Source organism: Pelecanus crispus, chromosome 3, assembly GCF_030463565.1.
Source record: "Pelecanus crispus isolate bPelCri1 chromosome 3, bPelCri1.pri, whole genome shotgun sequence".
NCBI lineage: Eukaryota > Metazoa > Chordata > Aves > Pelecaniformes > Pelecanidae > Pelecanus > Pelecanus crispus.
Genome location: NC_134645.1, coordinates 24048876 through 24068421, shown reverse-complemented (window position 1 = coordinate 24068421; position 19546 = coordinate 24048876).

Genomic DNA, 19546 nt, shown 5'->3' with positions numbered 1-19546 from the left:
CCTTTGTTCGGTGAAATGGGTCACGGCGCAGGGCGCGCGCGCGCGCACGTAGGCAGGCAGGCAGGCAGGCACGCGCGCGGGGGCGGGGGCAGGAGCGGGAGGGAGCGCGGCGCTGGCGCTCAGCCCGCCCCGCCCCCCCCCACCTCCCCCCCCCGACTCCGGGCGCGCGCTTCCCCCGCCGCGCGCGGGCGGCGGCGGTTGTGGCGGGCCGCGCTCAGGGACAGCGGGACGGCGGCGGCGGCGGCGGCGGCGGGGGGGGGCCGAGCCGGTAGAGCCCGCTTGGGGCTCGCCGCCGCCCGCGGCAGCGATTTTGCCGCTGTGGGCCAGGGCAGGCCGGCCCCTCCCTGCCTGCGCCGGTGCCGCGCCGCTGGGGTCCTGCGTTTGCCGCTTTGAGAGGGGCAGCTCTGGCACCCCCGCGGGCCGGCGCCATCTCACGCGTGTCCTCGGCCCTTTACGCGTGGGGAGAGTGACCCTGGGCCTCCCGTGCGCCTCCCCCGGGCTTTCTGGGTGGCGGCGCTCCTTGCCACAGAACGACGCGTTGAGGACGGGTTTAAAACCAGCTCCCTGCTCAGCGGTGTACCATAAATCCTCGAAGAGAGGCCCCGCCTCAGTCTAGTGGCCTGACGGCCTAGGCCCCAGCCTGTCTGAGCCGAGTTATTAAAAGCTAAAAGAGTAATAAGAGGACTAGGAGACGTAAACACGCTCAGTGAGTAGCACCTAGTGGGAGAAGGAGGTTATGGGAGCTTTGACGGGGTGTAGATAGCCTGAACGATACCGACGTGGCGGATGGGGAGAGGTTATTTTCAGTGTCCGTAGGATACAACGCAGAGTGCTGGAATGGGGTGAGGAAAAGGTGATGTAGAACTGAGAGAAAAGTACCCTGCGGGCAGGGGGAAGGAGGCGGAGGAAGAATTGTTTCTTTTAGGAAGAATTTTTTCAAAAGAAGTGGTGTTGAAAATGATCTCTTGGGGGATATTTACAACTAAATTAGACAAAACAGTAGTAGGTTCGGTAGGGGCAAGTCCTGTGCTAAATCGGGTAGACATACTGGAGATGATGCCTTAGACTTACAATAGTCCTTCTAATATCTGAAGAGGTAAATAGTGCTCAGTAACGTTGGGCAGAGTTTTACAGTTCTGCAGGATACTGTAAAACTACATTTTGCAGCAAGAAGACAAGTCTCCACTTGCTAAATAGTGAATTACAGGGAAGGTTCAATTTAGGACCTTTTCCATTTTAGCAATGAAGTATAACAAGGATGAGAGATGTGTAGTATTGCCCTGATTTAAAAATAGTGTGCCTTGAGGCACATTACTTTCCTAGGGGGAATGAGATCTCTTCAGACCTTGTTTAATATTGTTTTTGATGTGGGTTTTTTTAATCCTATGCTGAACAAAAATGTCTTTTTCACACACTGAAATTTAAGCCAATTTGAGTTTTCTATTACATGTTTTCAGGATTTTGGAAACAATGTACTTTTACGTATAACCAATTTTCATGTATCGCTGGTTGAAAAGTGCTATTGTATGTTTGCATAAACTATTTTAAGTCTCTGATGGATTAGAAAGAAAGTCTCAATCCTTCACAGCAGTCCCAGATCTATCATTGCTTTATCACCTTTGTAGACTTTGCAGGCAATGCTCAGAATTCATGGAACACATTGATTCAATGCATTTACTCTCTGTTTTAAAAAGAACAGTAAATGTCGCTTGACTTGCGAGTAGTTTAGCCTTTTTAAAGCCGATTTATATTATGTATGTAGTGGTGCAAACATAGGATATTTGCTACAATATGTGAAAACAAAATTAGTAGCATAATCCCTCCTTGGAAGAGTTTGTAATTATGTTTTTATCTTAGCTGGTTTAAAAAATGTAATAGCGTTTTATTAAGCAATGACAAACGTTGAGGAATATAGTAAGAAATCACAAGAGCGCGCTAATATGTCGGAGATTAGCAAGGCCACAATGGTGAAAAACAGGCACTGCTTTTACTGCCAGTGAGGTGGCCTGGCCTGCAGAAGTTCCTGTTTTGAAGGAAAAGAATGCAGTTTTTTTTTCTCTCTTGGTACTCGGTCATTAATCTGCTTTACTGCTGCACATCACAGTTCTGCCTCATCTGTTCTGTTTTGGAAGTTGCTCTAAAAGTAATAACTATTGCCCTTTGTGGAGTTAGAAGTACACAGAGGGCTGCTTGACAGTGCTTGGGATCAGTGAAGACACTTGAGCTGGAGCCTTCTTAGCTTAAAAGTGGAGGGGCTGCTGACGTGACACTTTTGTCATGGCCTCAAGTGTGCAGCTGGCTTTCCTTCATGGCCCATAGGGACTTGAAATGTTGGGGCGCGCGGGGGTGTGGGGCGACGTCTTCCGGCTCTCGAGAAGGGCAGGGCTCTTGAAGCACAGCCCTTGTACTTCTGCCTCTTTTCTCCTGAGGTGTTTTGAAGGCTCTAGAAGTAGGATGTTCTTTTTTACATCCTGGATTCAAATAAAAATGTGGGTAACTTTGTTCTAGCTAGCTAAAATTCAGGTTTTAGCCTGTTGATAAAGCAGGATGAGGCTGTGCGGGCAGGTGGTACTGTTATGTTTTTGAGGGTGATAGCACAGGGAATGTGAGAGGTGCTGAAATATGCCTACTGCCTTGCCAACAGGATTTGCTACACAGGCTGCACCGACCTTTGATTAAACCCTTGGTACAGCTGGCCCAGCACAGGCACATCCCAGAGTATCTTCTGTTGTATCCTGCCAGTGTGTCCTGCAGGGAAGGTGGTTGAGCAAGAGCCCTGGCCTACACACCCTTCTCCATTGACAGGGACACTACGCCGTTTCTGGACGCCGGGCACCTTGTGTATACATTTGGGATTGCTGCCTTGGTTTTCTGACCCTAAAGGACATGAATGATATAGAAAGGTACTTCGTTCCTTAACGACATGATCGGGAGCTGGAGGCCCTTGACGGAAGCTGCCTATGCATGCTCCATTTTATCCATCGTAGTGTGCTGGCTGACAGTTGTTCTCAGCAGTTTGAACTTTTCCTATATTTATGCAGTCCTTATTTTTATTAGTCTTGATCAAGAAGGCGTAGCATCCTTTGCTGTGAAGCTGCATGCCTGTCCACTCTACCCTGAAATTGCCAGCTTGGGAATGGTTTGGATTTGTCTTTGGCAGCAATCCTTGTTCTGTCCCATCACCCTTCACCTCCATGTTTAAAGGTCAGGCCAGGCAAAACTCTTGTCAGTCCAGCAGCAGGAAAGAGGCCGCCATGTACAGGACATGGGCAGCGGACCAAAGGTGCTCATGTCACACAGTGCACACAGGAGCCTGGCTTAGTGACTTCTCCAGTGCTTATTTCCTTCATCACACAGAGCACTTTCTTGAGGGGTCTGAACCTATATACAAGGATTTCATCACTTCTGAAACAATTTGGGCTGTACTCCCTAGAAGAAGGAAGCCATCACACAAATGTGGAATTTCCTACCTTTAGCACCTCTTGGTCACATAAGTTATTCCTATACCATTAGCTGTTTATGTAGCCTCATGGAGAAGCAAGCACCTGTAAAAGATGTGACAGCCTGTCCTAGGAAATATATTGGTGGTACGAATGATAACCACTTTAGGTTGATGGCTACCATAGACCTTTCAGATAACTAACCTTCAGTGAGACAAATTCAGCATCTCCCTAAGCATGCAACCATGCTCTGCCCGGGTAGTTTGCGAAGGCTTTCCTCCTGGTCTGCCTGTAGCAGTTGTTACTGGCAAGTTGGGGCTGCTCTGTCTGTTGGTATCAAACCACTCTCTGCTTTGCCATTCAGCTCCACACGTAGCTGAAAGTGTTCCAAGGTGAGCTGCTGACACCAGAGGCGGTCCAGGCCTTCCTCTTCCTTGCTGTGCAATCCTGCCTTCTCCTTTGTACCACCAACTCTGCCGCCTGATGCAGCTGAAAATTAACGCCATGCAAAAAGCTGTTTCCTGGCCGCTGTAAGGGGAGAAACACGCTGGGCTTTTGAGAACAGTGTGGATTTAGATCAAGCGCCTCAAGAAGTCACTCTGTTGCAGCTGTTGTTTGGTAGGTAGCAGGCCATCAGGTTCCTGGGGTAGTAGTTGAGGCATACCTCAAGACAAATTTTGGAGGTGTCCAGCGGGACTTTTTCTCTGTCTTCATGGAGAGCCTGAAGCTACTTAAATAGCAGTCAACAATTGCCTGTGGTGGCCACGTGCCATTTCATAAGCCGTGAAATCAAGGGGTACTTAGAATTGCCAGAAGTTGGGAAGAGGATGGTTATTCCACTCATGTCCTCAGTTGTCATGAGGATGTTTGTCCTTTAGGAGGACAGTATGTTATTGGATGCAAGTGTGTAGGAATTACGTATTTTGATAGCTTTGTGGTGGTAAATATTTATTATGACAGCTGTAGAGATACTGTGCAGTCAGTTATGTCCGAGTAACCACCCTTGTGGGGATGGGGTAGGCACAAAGACTGTGTGCAGGCTGCTGTTGCCAAGGCAGTCAGCAACCACGCTCATGCAATTGAATAAAAAAAAAACAACTTTTTTTTTTTCCCCTGAGCATTAACGCTAATGCACATTAAATTTCAACTGCAGGACAGTGTTATTCTGGGTTGGCTTCGCTGATGGTTTCTGTAGGTTGACTTTGCCTAACTTATTCGTACAAATGATGTTTTCAGCTGCAACACGTAAGAGATGTTAATCCAATGTACTCCTCTAAAAGCCAAGGAAACAAGAGCAGGCTGCTAATGGCTTTATTTCTTCTGCCAGGTCTTTTAATCTGTTTGTCCTGTTCAGGCACCTGATTCAAAAAGAAAGAGGGGTTTATATTAAAAAAGAAGGCTACATGTAGAATTTCCTGACTTATAGTAACAATTGGACTTAAGGATGCTTCTGACTTAAAATAGAACAGAATTTTTCTTAACTAACTGAAATTTTTGAATAATGTAAGTTACTTTTATTTTGTCTATAAAGCATGTCTTAAATGTATTAGTGGCAAATACCGACAGACACTAAGCTTTCTCATACGTCACTGTAATCCACTTCAAGCAGATGATGGTAGTATTTATTTCTGCCATTTTTGGTCCATTTTTTGAAGTTGCAGCTTTGTAAAATGTAGAACTTGTTTTCTGACATTGAAGACATTAGGAGATGTGTGCCGTTTTGAAACAAATCTGAGTAATAATGACTGAGGAACCATAGGGTTATAGAACCAGGAGTGTGGAAGGGAACTCTTCTCTTGCCTCAGAGCTACTTTATGTAGGCCCATTTCATTCCTGACATGTTTATCTAACTTTCTTTTAAAACTTCCCCTTCCATTTCACATCTTAATTTTTCAAAATACAGTACCTGTCCTAAGGTTTCTATCATGAACAGTGTGGAGGGGGGTTATTATGAACTCTGAGCCACGTTCAGACGTTCCACGTCCGTCATATGAATGTGTCAGGCTTAATCTTTGTTCATTCCTGAGGGAAAACTAGAGACTAGAACTAATAAGATATTTGTATGGTAATTGTTTCTTTTGGGATGTTGTTTCTGAGAATTCATAACAAACTGAAGAGGGTTGCGCCAGTGAGAAATTTATTTAGAAATAAGGTATTTAAACAGCACAGCAGAACTAGAAAATTCATAGGGGAAAAAAATAAAGTCTATTGAAGGCTGTTAACTGTTCAGGCACCCTGTCAGGCATAAGAATTCCCTGAACACAAGTCGCCGGATGCTGCAAGGGTATTCTAAGGAAGTACCATGGTGTGCTTCTCCTGTCCTTAACTTTTCCCTATATATCCAACACTAGCTAAATTAACTTTTTGCATTACTCACTGTGGCTGTTGCATTTTTGCCAAGATTAGGTTAAAGCCCAGAGAAGAAGAACCTTCTTATTGCATTAACGTACAATGGTCTGGGACAACTGGTTCATTTTTAACACAGTGATATAATATAATGATGTCACTGAACTGAAGGGTAAGAGGAGAGCAGTGGTGTGCCAGGAAGCACTTTGACGATGTGTTTTGCATGCAGTGTGCTGTTAAAGTAGATGTATAATTACCAGCATACAGGAAAAGAGGAGTCACATGCAAGGAGCAGAGCGTACCAGAGTAGACACTCAAATCAGACAATTGGGAAGGATGTCCAGAAACAGTGCCATGTATCAACTAGAAAAAAAATATGGTGCATCAGGTAGATCTCATTATATCTTGGGTTTTTTTTTTCTTTTTTAAATTTTTTTTCTTTTTTTTTTTTCTTTTTTTTTGAGGGGGGCAAAGGGTTTGAGTTTTTGTTTTTAATTTTTGTAATGAAGGACCAAACATTTTAGAGTAGGTTTCACTGACTTATCCCCATGCCACCTTGTCTGCTGACATGACTGTCCACTAGTACCCTGCCAGATGCAAGGTGTTTTGTTCCACTGGAAGTAACAGTATACTCCTAAGATGGCCACCATCCAGAATACGTCCAGACATTCAGAGAACTCAGGATATGTTTTTTCATCCTGCTACAAAGGCTGGTTTCACTATGCTAGGGGAGGATCTCTGATACAAAGTAGTGCACCTTTGGCAAGGAGCAAAAGCAAGCTTATGGCTTCAGAAGGATCTCATAAGAAACAGCCAGTCTGCAAGGCTGAGATTTGAGAGATCAAAGTCAAGCACAACATATTATTTCCAAACAGTTGTTCCAGATTTGCAGGCACCTCAGATGTCTTGCTCTGGTGTCCAGGTTCCCTGGCAAGAATTCAAGGTTTTTCTCATTCAGTGACAGGAATGACTTCATGTCTTGCACACTGAGAGTGTTAATTTAGCGTATAAATATTTCTGTATCTGATGCGGTTTGTGTTGCTTTCTGAGAAGGATCAGAGATTAAAAATACTTCATATCTTGTTGCTACTCTTTTCAGATCCGGTATTTTTTACTCTTTTCCTGATGCCCTGCTGTGACCTGGCCTCAAGGTTGAGTCAGTCTGTTGGTGACTGGCTACCGAGGGCTGCAACCTTCTGTTGGATTTTGATTCTGGAGGATGCTAGTTTCCTGCCTAAAGCAGGTGCTGGGCTAAAGTCACTTATATCTACAAATTAACTCCACAGAGCACCTGATGCAAGACAGCCAGCAGAATTTGGCAGGAGGCAGAAGCTGTGCTCTGAGGTTTTGGAAAATAGTAGGGTGACTGGAGCTCTCTGGGTGGACTGGGGGGTTTGTGTGCACCCTCTGCACAGAGCTGTTGGTTGTTGTCCCCCTGCATGTGCACAGTGATGCTGCTGGGGAAGCCTTCAGGAGTTTCCCTAGCCTTAGCGTAGGGCCCAGTGCCATTATCCTCAGCAGTGAAATAGCTAGCTGCCTCCTGAATTCAGTTGCAGGCCTTCTGGGCGTGGGCATCTATTCAGTGGCTGCTGATCTATGCAAAAAGTTTTCTTTATTTATGCTGGTAGTTTTATTTTCCCATACGTTTTCCGGTGCTGATAGTTTCATTTTCCCATGCTGATAGTTTCATTTTCCCAGCATGTCAGACTGGTGCCTTCTCAGTATGTCTGCAGGAATGAGAGCAGAAGCTAAGCATGTGCTTAATTACCTCACTTATAATCTGTTTAAAATTCTTAGAGAGCTGGATATAATTGATGTCTACTAGATTAGTTTTTCTGGTCTGCTAAAGCTAAAATAGCCTAACACCAGCCAAGAGGTGGCTGGTGAGTTATTCTTTCAGTCCTGGGGAAGTCTGTGTTGGCAGGAAGCTTCAACAACAAGCGTCACCAAACCCTGTGCTTCAGAGAGGGGCCATTTCTAGGGTGAGGAAGGGAAAGGAGCGCTTATTTTGATGAATGGTCCTTCAGAGTGCTAACTTGGGCTTACGATAGTGTAATTCTGAATAATAGTGTCGGTTCCATCCAATTCCCACCTCATCCTCATGCTTGGGAGCGATGTGTACGTTCCTGTATTTTATGGTTTCCTTTTTACATTTGTTTACCTCCTGTGAGGGTACTTTAAACTTGTCAATCAAGATGATCATTGCAATACAGCAGTTTTTCTTAAATGCCCCATCTTTTTCAAATGCTTGTAATGAATATTAAAAAACTAATGCTTTTCAGAGTTCTGGGTTTTGTGGAGTTTTTTTTTTTTTTTCTCCAACCTACCTACAGGCAAGCCTCAGATTTATTTGGAACATATTAGACGTCTCTTTAAAATCTTATCTATAACTGGCGTAATTATCTGCTCAGACAGGTTGTGGCAAAAGACCAATCCCTACGAAGAACTTCAGGCATTACACTGTTATTTTTAAGTCAAATCATGGAACAGTCCCCAACTCATTTATTAGGTCTTTCTCCAAAAAATGCAGAGCAGCTATGCACTCAGAGAAGTAGAATTTAAGCATTTTGATTTTATTTAAACTTCAGTAACCATCAGCTCCTTAGTTACTAGGGGCGTGTCTGCTAAGAACAATCTGTCACCTGTCACTGGGCTTTTAAGTGACTGTGATTTCAGATCCGGAGCCAAGACAGGTAATTAACGAAATCGTGCAGACTTCAGCTGAGAAAAGTGCTAATTTTTGCTATTATCGTTATCCACAAGAGTGCTGCTTTTTCAGTTAATTTCACATTCTTATACAATTTCAATCTGTAGTTACGCAGAACGACGTATGGACTGATTTTAGCCCATTTGCAAAGGTGTATCAGCTACAAACTGTCCAGAATCTGCAAAGTTATATAAATGCTGGTTAAATCTGTTTTTTTCACAATTAATACAGCTCAGTTTCTGGAAAGTTTCTAGAATCCATTTTAACACACAAACACTGATACTTCACCAAAATACTAGGCTCCCCAGATCCCTAAAGCTTACTGATAACTTCAAATTTATTGAGGTTATTAGTATAATTTTCGGGGGAAAAAGAAGTCAGAGTACAGACACTGAATTTTGGCAAGTGCTAAAATATCACGTAATCAGTGCAGAATAGCATCATTAAATAAAACCTGTTTTCTTATCGAGAAAGATAGGAAAAGTTACCATAAGAAATTTTTTACAATGAGGGTGGTGAGGCACTGGAACAGGTTGCCCAGAGAGGTGGTGGAGGCCCCATCCCTGGAAACATTCAAGGTCAGGTTGGATGGGGCTCTGAGCAACCTGATCTGGTTAAAGCTGTCCCTGCTCACTGCAGGGGGGTTGGGCTAGATGACCTCTAAAGGTCCCTTCCAACGCAAAGCAGTCTATAATTCTATGATTCTGTTATATTTAATGGCGCTGTAAACTCCGGAAAAAGAGGGCTGGAAGGGATCCCGAGATGTTATTTTGTCCAAAATTGTGTAGGAAGTATGGACCAGATGAAAACCGCACACAAACTCCTTCTGTTTCTAGCATCCTTCTTGCATATGTACACTTTCAAGTCATTGTTACAAGTGAATGCTTCCACAAAATACTGATGTGAAAGGAGATTTCATGTATTTCATTCTTAGTACCAATACATTATCCTGTTGGTGCAGCCTGCTTTCGCATTCAGCTAACATGTCTCATCAGAGTAAATCAAACATCTGGGAAAACTGATTTGGAGGACAGGTACCATACCTTGTATGTCTTGTCTGTCGTTAGTCAGTCTGGTTGGGGCTGCCCGCATGGAGTGGGAACCTGAGCGGTCCGAGCAGGATAGCTGGGGGAGCCCCAAGAAGAGAGGTCTGGTTTGGTTTGCAGATCCACAGAAGAGCAGCTGTAACTGTGTGCCCCTCTCTCACGGGGAGCTGCTGCTGGCTGCTTTGCTGGCCTCCCCTCCACCTTCCAAGCCCAGTATTTGCTACAGCTTTGCTTATTCCTGGGGATCTTTGTGCTGGTGGAGCTATGTCCGCATTAGAAAGTAATAGCGCAACGGGACTGGATCAGTAGGTTAAAGTCTCTGGTGTTTGGGTGGTTCACTTCGTGTGAATTATGAAACACAAAAGGCTTCACTAGAAGAATTCATGACTTTCACATCTTCCTTAATTCCAGCCGTGAACCAGCGAAGACACAGGCACTGTGTCTGCGAGCAGGGGCTGGATCATTTTTGGTGTCTGGGTGCCCCTTTACATCACGGAAGATGCCACACACCGCTTTGCATCCCTGGGTGATAGAACCATGTCCCTGTACACAGTAAAAGAAGTCTATGCTGTGTTTACCTCTGGCCTTACCACCTGCAGTGAGGCAGCCGAACGTGTATTTAGCTGTCTCCCTGCGAAAGGGTGGTCCCTGAACAACAAGCAGAGTGCCAGTCTTCCCAACAGCCTCTGAAGTGCTGATCGTTGCTGTGCCCTGCACAACCTTGGCGAGGAAGCAAGATGCTTCACTGGTTGGCTTGCGACCCACCATCCCATCCTCACTGGCTGGCTGTGTCCTTTTGGACTTTTCTTATGTCATCACCTGGCTGGGGGCTTTGACAACCGTCTTGAGAGCCCTGAGGAACCATCCCACGTTTCTCCAGAGCTCTGGGTAACCTGCCCTCACTAGCCTTGAACATACTGGCCTGTCAGCCACAATGGCTTGTGTATTCTGCCCTGTAGAAAGTGGTGGAAGACTGCTTTTACGTGCTTTGCGAAGAGCTGACAGGAAGGGAAAAGGAGCTGGTGTGTGGTTTGCTTAAATGCTCCTTTAAAAGGAGTTGGTGGGAAACGGGGTGGTTGGAGGGAAACTTGAAAAAGGCTCTGCAAGCAACAGCCATGGATGAGAACTTTGATAAAGGTTAGAGAGGTCAGAGGTAGAGCTGGTGGCTCCAACCCTGGAGGGTTTGAAGGAACCTTCTCAGCAAAGAAACCTCCTCCTCCCCTTCCGTGGTCAACAGCTCACTCTCTCTTTGCCCCATTTCAGCTCTCAGGAGAGATCGCCTATCCTTCCACTGACAGCTTCACGACCATATATGCCCCATGCTCCCTCCCCAGTAGGGTCTTGATAGGCAGACCTCTTCTGTCTCAGAAACTTTGCCTCCTGCAGGAAAAAGCACTGATGCATGCAGATATCTTCATCTCCATCTTCCATGGGAAGGTTCTGGACAACTATTCATCCAGGGTCAGGAGAGGCTATCAGCAACTCTCGGACCATGTTCTCTGCCCCCTTCCAGCTCCCCCAAAGAATACAAATACTAGGAAAGTGTGCAGCTCTAGGCAAAGATCACAGATGTAGTTACAGAAGTGGATCAGCGAAAGTGTCCAAACACCACAAAGCCTTTGGGTACCACCGTACCATTCTCACTCCATCCCAGCAGTGCTGAGCCCCTCCTACAAGTCTTGTCATTGACCTTCCGTGGTTAGAAGGTAACACACTTAGTCCAGGCTTAGTTGATTAGTTCAGAAATACTCAATTTCACTGCCTTTTTGAAGGTCCCTTCCTGCTTCAGAAACTATTTTAAAACCGTATTCCAAATTCCCCAGGCTGCTTGCCAGTAGTTACTGACCAAGGAAGTTCCATTAGGGGGAAAATTTTTCCAGTTACTGGAAGCAAAGTTATTCTCACCTATGCATTGCCCTCAGAGGAAGTGGATGCGTGAGTCAGATTAAAAAAAAATAAGATGCCTGTATTGTTTTATCACTCATCAGGAGACACAGATTTCATATGTGTCATTTGCTCGGCTCGCCTGCAGTAATTCTGGGTGTGTATCTGCCAGCCCCAATTTCCTCTCACAGTGCTGGGGATACTCAAGTCTTACTGCTATAGGACAGCAGCTGCACGGCAGTATCAGTGAACAGAAAGAACACCTTGGTGTTGCAAGAGAAAGCTACAGAGAAAATGTTCAGTGCCACTATCAGACGGCCCTGCTATTGTGATTCAGGATAGACTTGAGTTATCACTGTGTGATCCAATTGGATTTGTCAATGTCTCAGACAATTTTCAGTTAACAAGTTGCACAGGATGCTTTTTACAAGGCTGATGGGTGATTTTCCTGTACCTTGTGCGCTGCTATTGAAAATGAACACTGGGAACCAATTTTGAAACTCACTCTCCACTCCCATAGCAACTGTGGGTCAGGCAAATTCTAGACTCAAAATTGGTTTGAAAGTTGATGTGTTTGGCTGAACAGAAGTAAGAAAGACCAGCGGAATAATCTGGGGGTCAGACATGAGCGTTCATATCCTGATCTGAGGGTTTGGCTATCTCAGGGGCAACTAGAGGCTTTGACAGCAAAGAAGAATGTAAGGACTCGCATCCCTGAGCAGCCAGCATTGCTGGGATGAGTCAGCCAGCGTGCTGAGCTGAGTTCACCCTGCTATTCTCCACTTCCCCTCACATGGCTGTCGAAGGCTGTTTTATTAGAATAGAAAAGCAATTAAGTCTGACAACACAACTCTCTAAACTATAGCAGAATAAAGAAGCTTTTTTTAAAAAAATCTGTCCTCTACTCAGTGGGTCCTTACAAGGCAGGTATCCTTTCCTCCAGGGTTTCCTTGAGTCCCTCTTGTCTTCTGTCCAGGCTCCCGCCTTGTCTTCTCAACATCAGCTTAACTTCTGACCCAGCTTTCTCTCTAAATCCTTGGCTTGATGCAAAACCTGACTTCTCTGATTGCTGGCCAAGACCTTTATTTACTATGGGACCCATCTCCTGATGCTCTTCTGGCCCTAACCATTTAGACAACACCCTGGTGCTATGTTTTTCCTAGCAGCTCCTAAGTGCTAAGCCATGGCTGGACCAGCTGGAGCATGAAGCCATGCACTTTGCAAGCTCATCAGGAGAGTGACTCTGAGGGAACACCACCCATGTGGGTGAGAGGGTTTCAGAGGAGGTGGAGTACTTTGAGACAAATTGCTCATCCGGGAAGAAAGGTAGTATGCTGGAAAGCTGATTCCCTTGCATCAGCCTCTACCTTCCCTGGCAAGGCTCTGAAGAGCATCTGAGCCTCTTCTGCATGAGCTGGGAGGAGGGTTCAGAAGGAAGTCTGGGAAAGGCTACATGATGGAGAGCTTTCTCAATCCTGCAAATCCTGTCTATGCCAAACAAGTTCCTTTCAAGTATGTGTGAGTTTTGTTACTCCCATGACAGTTATAAATCAGTTGGAAAAGTACCTTATGTTTGGCTGGCTAGACCAAGAGGGATCCAGTGGCAGTGTGTAGGCAACTAAATCGTGTCCTGACTGTCCAGCAGCTTGAGTGCGAAGAGCCCAAGCCACAGCTCCCCTCTCTGTACATTTAATCACTGCTTTATAGATCATGTAATGTGTTCTTCTTTTGCTGTTCTCATCTGTGGAGTGACCATTGTGTTCTTTTCAGCTAATTAATTACTTTATTGATAGGCTAAGCATGCATATAAAGTCAAGTCATTGGCAATACTGTGTGTCTGTTCACGCTGTGTATCTTCAGATGCCACAGTTAGACTTCTGTGATACGCGCTTCTTCCATAAAATACCCTATCTGTCTTCTGAGGGGCTTTGTTCCTCCTTTGATGGACTATAGACCATCACATTCCGATTCTTAATTTAGCATCTAATTGCTTATTAGTTGTACTGTAAAGTTCTTTCTTACTTCAGTTACATGGCTACAGTAATTAGTGTTTATATTCCCGAGGCCTGCGTAGCAGCGCTTGAACACTGCATAAGATGAAACGCTCCACAACAGAGCACAAATTGCTCCCAGGATTTCTAATTTTACATCCTCAAGTTTTGTAGAGCCTTGCTGTGAGAGTCTTTCCAGAAATGGGGTCATGGGTAATCTGGTATAGTCATTTTGAGTGGATTTCACAGCAGAGATGCAGAAAAATATTCATGGGAAGCTTCCAAGATCATGTAGCTTTCACTGCACTGAGGAACATGGGAACTTTTCAGTAATGAACACTTGTTTGTTAGTGCCATGATCAGCTGTCATATTCACAGGACTTGAATGAAAATACTTGATGTCTGATTTGATTGCCTTCAGCATTTCTGTATTCTTGACTGCATTTTTGTAAAATGTCAGAGCAACTTCTAGAAACATCAAAATTCATGCTAAAAATGAATTCCACCCTGCTAGCATCTGTTTCCAGATGTTTTCTCTGATTTGCCTGATTATTACCCATTAGGAAGGCTGTTCTTCCACTGAAGTGATTACGTGCAGGTGCTAGCGCTGCATTAAGTTGAACAGGCGCAGGGCACAAGTCCACGTGTCCGTTCTGCCGCCTCTCACAGGAGATGCGAGTCGCTGCGGTGGTGGTGGGCACAGCGTGTCTTCACACCAGCAGTTCTGAGCATTAACCACAGGCCTCGGCCATGCTACCTAATGTGGGCTGTGGCATTGCTCTTGTTAGGCTAAATGTCTCTTTATGTTTTCATGGACTCTTTCCAAATGCAACTTGATCGAGTAATTAATAATATGTAGGGAGAGTTAAGCTTTTTAAGTTTTGCACGTTCTTCTGTGAATTATTCCGTCAAAGACTGGCTCGCTTTGTTGCTATGGAGCTTCTCTGTGAGGCATGACTTTGGTTTATTCAACTATACTTGTATTTCTGAGAGCAACTTAGAGTTGGCCTATCCAAACTTCATCTTCATACAAGACTGATTTTTGACCACTCGGTGGCCATGTCAAATATGAAAGCAAACACTGAATAAAGTGTCCCCCTTTCAGTATTTCGTAGAATCATAGAATCGTTTAGGTTGGAAAAGACCTTTAAGACTGTTGTCCAACCCAACCCATTTGGGTAAGAGGGACAGGCAGCCTTGCAGTAACTGCACTTGTCTCTAACCTGCCATTGCTGCCTTTTCCCTTTCCACTTGAGGTGCTGCAGCATAGTCTCCTTGCAGTCTCTTGGAGATCTCGCCACGCAATCGTACATTGCTGCTGCTTCTGCTGGCTTGGCTTTTGCAGGGCAAGCAATAACGTCAGCCCTCAGAGATGGCAATGGTGCTGCCTCTTGTACTGGTGTGAGCTGTGCCCACATGCAAGGAGTTAATGGGACCTGGCAGTCCCTGCTCCTTCCTCCTCCTCCTCCTCCTCCTCCTCCTCTCTACTGCCTGGGGTTTGTGGCTGTGCCAGCTCTCAGCAGCACGGGGCAGGTGATGCAGTGCTCACTGCTGGCAGGTTGTCACGGGGGTACCTGCAACTTCTCTGAAACCGTTTTTATGTTGCATGCAGGGAAATACAGCGATGAGTCCCTCCACTCTCGTTAGAGCAAAGCAAATCCGTTAGCTTTAATCTTGGAAATTGTTTTCGTAGCAGCATTCTGCAGCAGCTGGTTTCCATGGAAACGAAGAGACGCCTCGCAGCATGTACGGGGAAGAAGCCCAATGACCTCCTCGTCCTTCCCCGGCCCGTGCCACACACGCACACAGCATTGCTCATTGCCATCAGGTGGGCAAGCCCAGGCCTAAAGGCTTCAGCTCGTTCCACTGGCAGCAGCCTGAGCGCAGTGCCTCTCCCGGCTGCCACCGTCCTCCTCATCCCACCTCCTCCTGCCTCTCTGGGCAGCTTGACCTGCAGCCAGGGGAGGAGGGCAACGGGAGGAAGGGTCTCGATTTGTCTTCACTCCCCCCTCCCACCGCTGTGGCAGTCCCAGGCCCCAGCAGAGATGGATTTGAGGTTATGGTTATGTTACTTACTTCTGTTTAAATGGCTGAAGGGCAATAGGTGCAAACACAACGTTGTGCCTTTTGAGGCCAGCTTTGAAGAGCGAAGCTGTACGAGCAGCATTAGCATCAGTCTGTGCCTGCGCTGTGTCCTCACTGAATCATCCTGCCTGGAAAGGGCTCTTTTCCAGCTGCAAACCTTGAAGGGCTTGGCAAGAAGAGGGAGCAGGGAGCTGCTGTCTCGTGGGGGTGATGCTCAAGGTGTCCCGGCACTGTTACTCTGGCACAAAATGCAGCAGTGCTGCGTGGATGCTTGCTTGAGACTGGCCACATTTGGATGAGTTGTAGCATTTCCATAATCAAGACTTGTATCAGGACAATTAGTGCCTGGCACCAGGCAAGATTTTTTTTTTTTAATTAGAGCTTGAGCTTTCAGCAACCAGGTGTTGTTGGGACGCTCTTTCTCTGGGTGCTTTTTGGTCTTAAGCTAGCCTTGAAGGCAAGTTCTTCCAGCCAGCAAAGAGGAGTGTGTCTGCATGCTCCTGAGCCCAATCCCTGTGCTCACAGGAGGGAGGAGTGACTTGAGTCTGTCCTTTAGCCCCATGGCAGCAGAGCTGTTTGGTCCCCACAGCCAGGAGTTTATCACAGTAAAAGCAGTTCCCACCTTTACTCATGTAAGCATGGCAAAGTGAGCAGAACCCCAGCTTTTTGTTTAAATGGGAATATAGTGTTATGCAAACTTTAGAAAAGGCCTTACTTTCCTCACAAAGTATAAAAGCCAGGCTATGTATTTCTTTGCTGCTTGTCCAAGTGAACCAGGTTATTGACTGAGTGCGTTAAGCGTGTCCCTGTACTAAAACCTGCGGTAGGGCCTTACCCATCCCGTCCCACCCCATCCCCTGCGTGGGACTGTGTTACAGCAGCCTGGCTTGCTGCGCAGTTCGGTGGGACAGCATTTCATTCCCCGTTCAGTTTTAGAGCCCAGCTTTATTATTTTTCAGGCTTGCTTATCAGTCTCGCAGCCCGGGAATGGAGGGGAGCCCCCCTGAAGGCCAGCAGGTCCTACACCTGCTGCCAGGGAGGTGGGAGAGAGCGGGGTGTTCGCCCCTCTGCCCGTGGCCTAGGCAATAAGGGCAGTGCCAGGATGGACCCTTCCCTCCTGTGGCCTTGCCCCCACGGGGAGGGACAGAGCCGCTGCAGAAGACTCCAGGAGCGCTTGTGCCTGGTGTCTCTGTCGCGACGTGGCCATGCAGGCGGGACGCTGGCACCAGGGATTGCAGAGGGGAGCAATGGCTGGGCTTTTTCAAGCCTCCCTACGTCCATTGCCCTCCCAAGGCAGGTGGTGTTTCTTAAGGAGCCACAAACTCACATCACGCTCTTCCGTAACTAGAGGTTTTGTTTGGGTAGAGAGAGAGGAGACTTAGAATCATAGAATCATAGAATTGTTTAGGTTGGAAAAGACCTTTAAGATCATCCAGTCCAACCATTAACCTAACCAAGCCCACCACTAAACCAATTAAGGGTAGAGTAGCAACCCCACGCCTCCTGGCTTGGTGGCTGGATCATTTATAATGAAAGTAAAAACTAGGAATCATTACGATTGGAAAGGACCTCTAAGATCATCATTCCAATCATCAACCCAAGACGTGTCTGACCCAAGCTCAGCTGCAGCTTTTGGTTGCATTTCTTCAAACACTGAAGGTACCAGCGTGGAGTGTGCTACTCAAAACCGCGGTTTTAAATTTAAAGGCAGCTTTAGGCCTAGGGTCTGAGCGGCAGCCTTCCCTCATGCTGAAAGGCCACTTAATGCAAGAACAATTTGCGTCGGGGGCTTCTTCTGAAGTGAGAGTAACGTGATGCTACTGGGAGGGGGGAACCGAGATGGAGCCCTTGAAATCTCTTGCTGGGTTTCCGAAAGTCTGTCCTGCTTGTCTGAGTGGCACAGCACGGCACGGCGCTGGCTCGGGACCCCTCGCAGGGCACACTCTGCACCTGCTGCCGTGCCCCAATGGCAGAGATTTAACCTTGGGGACAGTCTGTCCCCGTGGGTCTTGTCCAAAAAGCAAGTTGCTGTTGGGAAAGGAGCACCAAGAGAGCTTTTGTGGGCTGCTCAGATGGGAGGGCAAAGGTTTCTTTATTCTGAGGTCATCAAGGAAGGATGATGTCATCAGCATAGGCTTCCACCGTTGAAAAACTGGAAGAGCTGTTAATCGAGTACTTTGGCCTCTCCAGCTGCCTAGGGACATGGGGTTTCTAATGTTTCGCAAAGACGAGCTTCTCAAAATCAAGCTGACAGTCACTAGAAGTGCACTTTTAGGGTGGGGTTTTTTCCCTATAAAACTGAAAGATTAAAATTTGTGAAGGTGCTCAGCTGAAAAGTAACCTACTTCAGCACTTTTGTCCAGCTTGCAGACACAGCTTAAAGGCAACAGCTGGCTCGGAAAGGTGGCAGAAAGTCACCCTGGAGTCTGCAAGGAGGGACAGAACCCAGCTTTTCCAGGTATACACTGCAAAGGCCACTGCTGGTGGACATTAAACAAGAGCCGTTTCTGGGGGAGTTGCTGCTGCTTCAAGACATTCTCAGTAAACCTCCCCAGAAGATAAGGAAGAAGAAGTATAGATGAGCTCATGACACAGTTAGGGAAGAGTGTCGTGACCTCTATAGGGTTACCTGGTCTGCAGGTGAAAGGCAGGTGCGTCCTCAGAGACCATTTAGGAAGCTGAACATCTGTAGAGGACAGTGAGGGAGGAGGAGATGACTGTGAGGAGCTGATTGCTGTGGATGTGTTACGCATAGGTTACGCCACAGGCTGGGAGTGGGAAGGTGCGTAGTCTAGCTCTGACGGATTCCTGTTGGTACTTGGTTTAATTCTGCAGTATTAATATATTATCCATAAATAATTACATGTCAGTATATTTAGTATAAAAGCCTTTTTTTTCTCCTCATTTGAAGACAATCTCAGCCATATTAGCCCCAACCATTACACTTCTGAAGCTCAGTGCAACCTGGAGAGGTGCTAGAGGCTGCCTGTCTCTCTGAAGGATGCATTGCAGGTCCCCACACCGTGCTCATCCGTACTTTCCGAAAGCACGGGGCGAACTGGCATCCCTGCGCGTGTGCTGCGGCCTGGCCATTTCACCGGAGGAGCATTTGTGCGGGGAGCCGTGGGGCAGAGGCAGCGGTCTGGGCCACGGAGACTGTCCTTCCTTTAAACCTCTTAACGCGCACAGAAGCCATAAGGCTCCGGGAAGGGCAGAGCAGCTTAAAGAAAGCAATTGCAGAGGTGAGACATCCTCAAAAGCTGGGGAACTCCCTGAGGCAATTCTCTGCCCTTGACTCCAGAGTGCTGGAGGTAAGACCCAGCCCGAGCAGCCTCCGCTCAGCCGGTCACCCTGACTACCATTGGTTCTCATTCAGTGCTTTTACTAAACTTTGCAAGTCTCTCTGACATAAAAAATAATTGACCTTTACAGTTGTGTTTGGGGCAGCTACATTGCCATCAGCTCCTGCTAGTCCTCACTACTCAGATCATATCTGCTTGATGGCATGTGAATTAATTTGTTGGAAGCTGACACTTCATTGCAGGATTCGTTAGTGACTCTAACATGGGGCTGGTGCACAAAATTTAAGATGCAGGGCATCTTTTGGGGGGAAAAAAAAGAAAAAAGGAGGGAAATTCCAGTGCTCTTGGAAAGCCTCATTTTTAGGATGCTATGACTGGGGTAACGAATGAGCTGAAGTACAGAAGACAAATAAACTCAATTCCATCTATTTAAAGGCTCAGCAATTCCTTCCAGGCGAAAAACAAGCAGCTATTGTGTGCTTGCACTGGGTGGGCTGGGGGGGGGGAACGCAGTGTTTCCCATAGGCAAATTAGGAATGGGAAAACCAGAACAAAACCCGCAAGCCTCAGAAGCCCAAGTAGGGAACACAAGCCATTTTCTGTTGGACATGATTTGTGTTGTCATTAGGTGGGTCTAATCGGCCTTTATTCTTATTCTGGGAGGAAAGCCCTGGCTTTGATGGAGCTAACATTAATGACCGTTCAGACCTGGGAAACGTGAAGGAGGCAGCTGAAATTGCGTTCG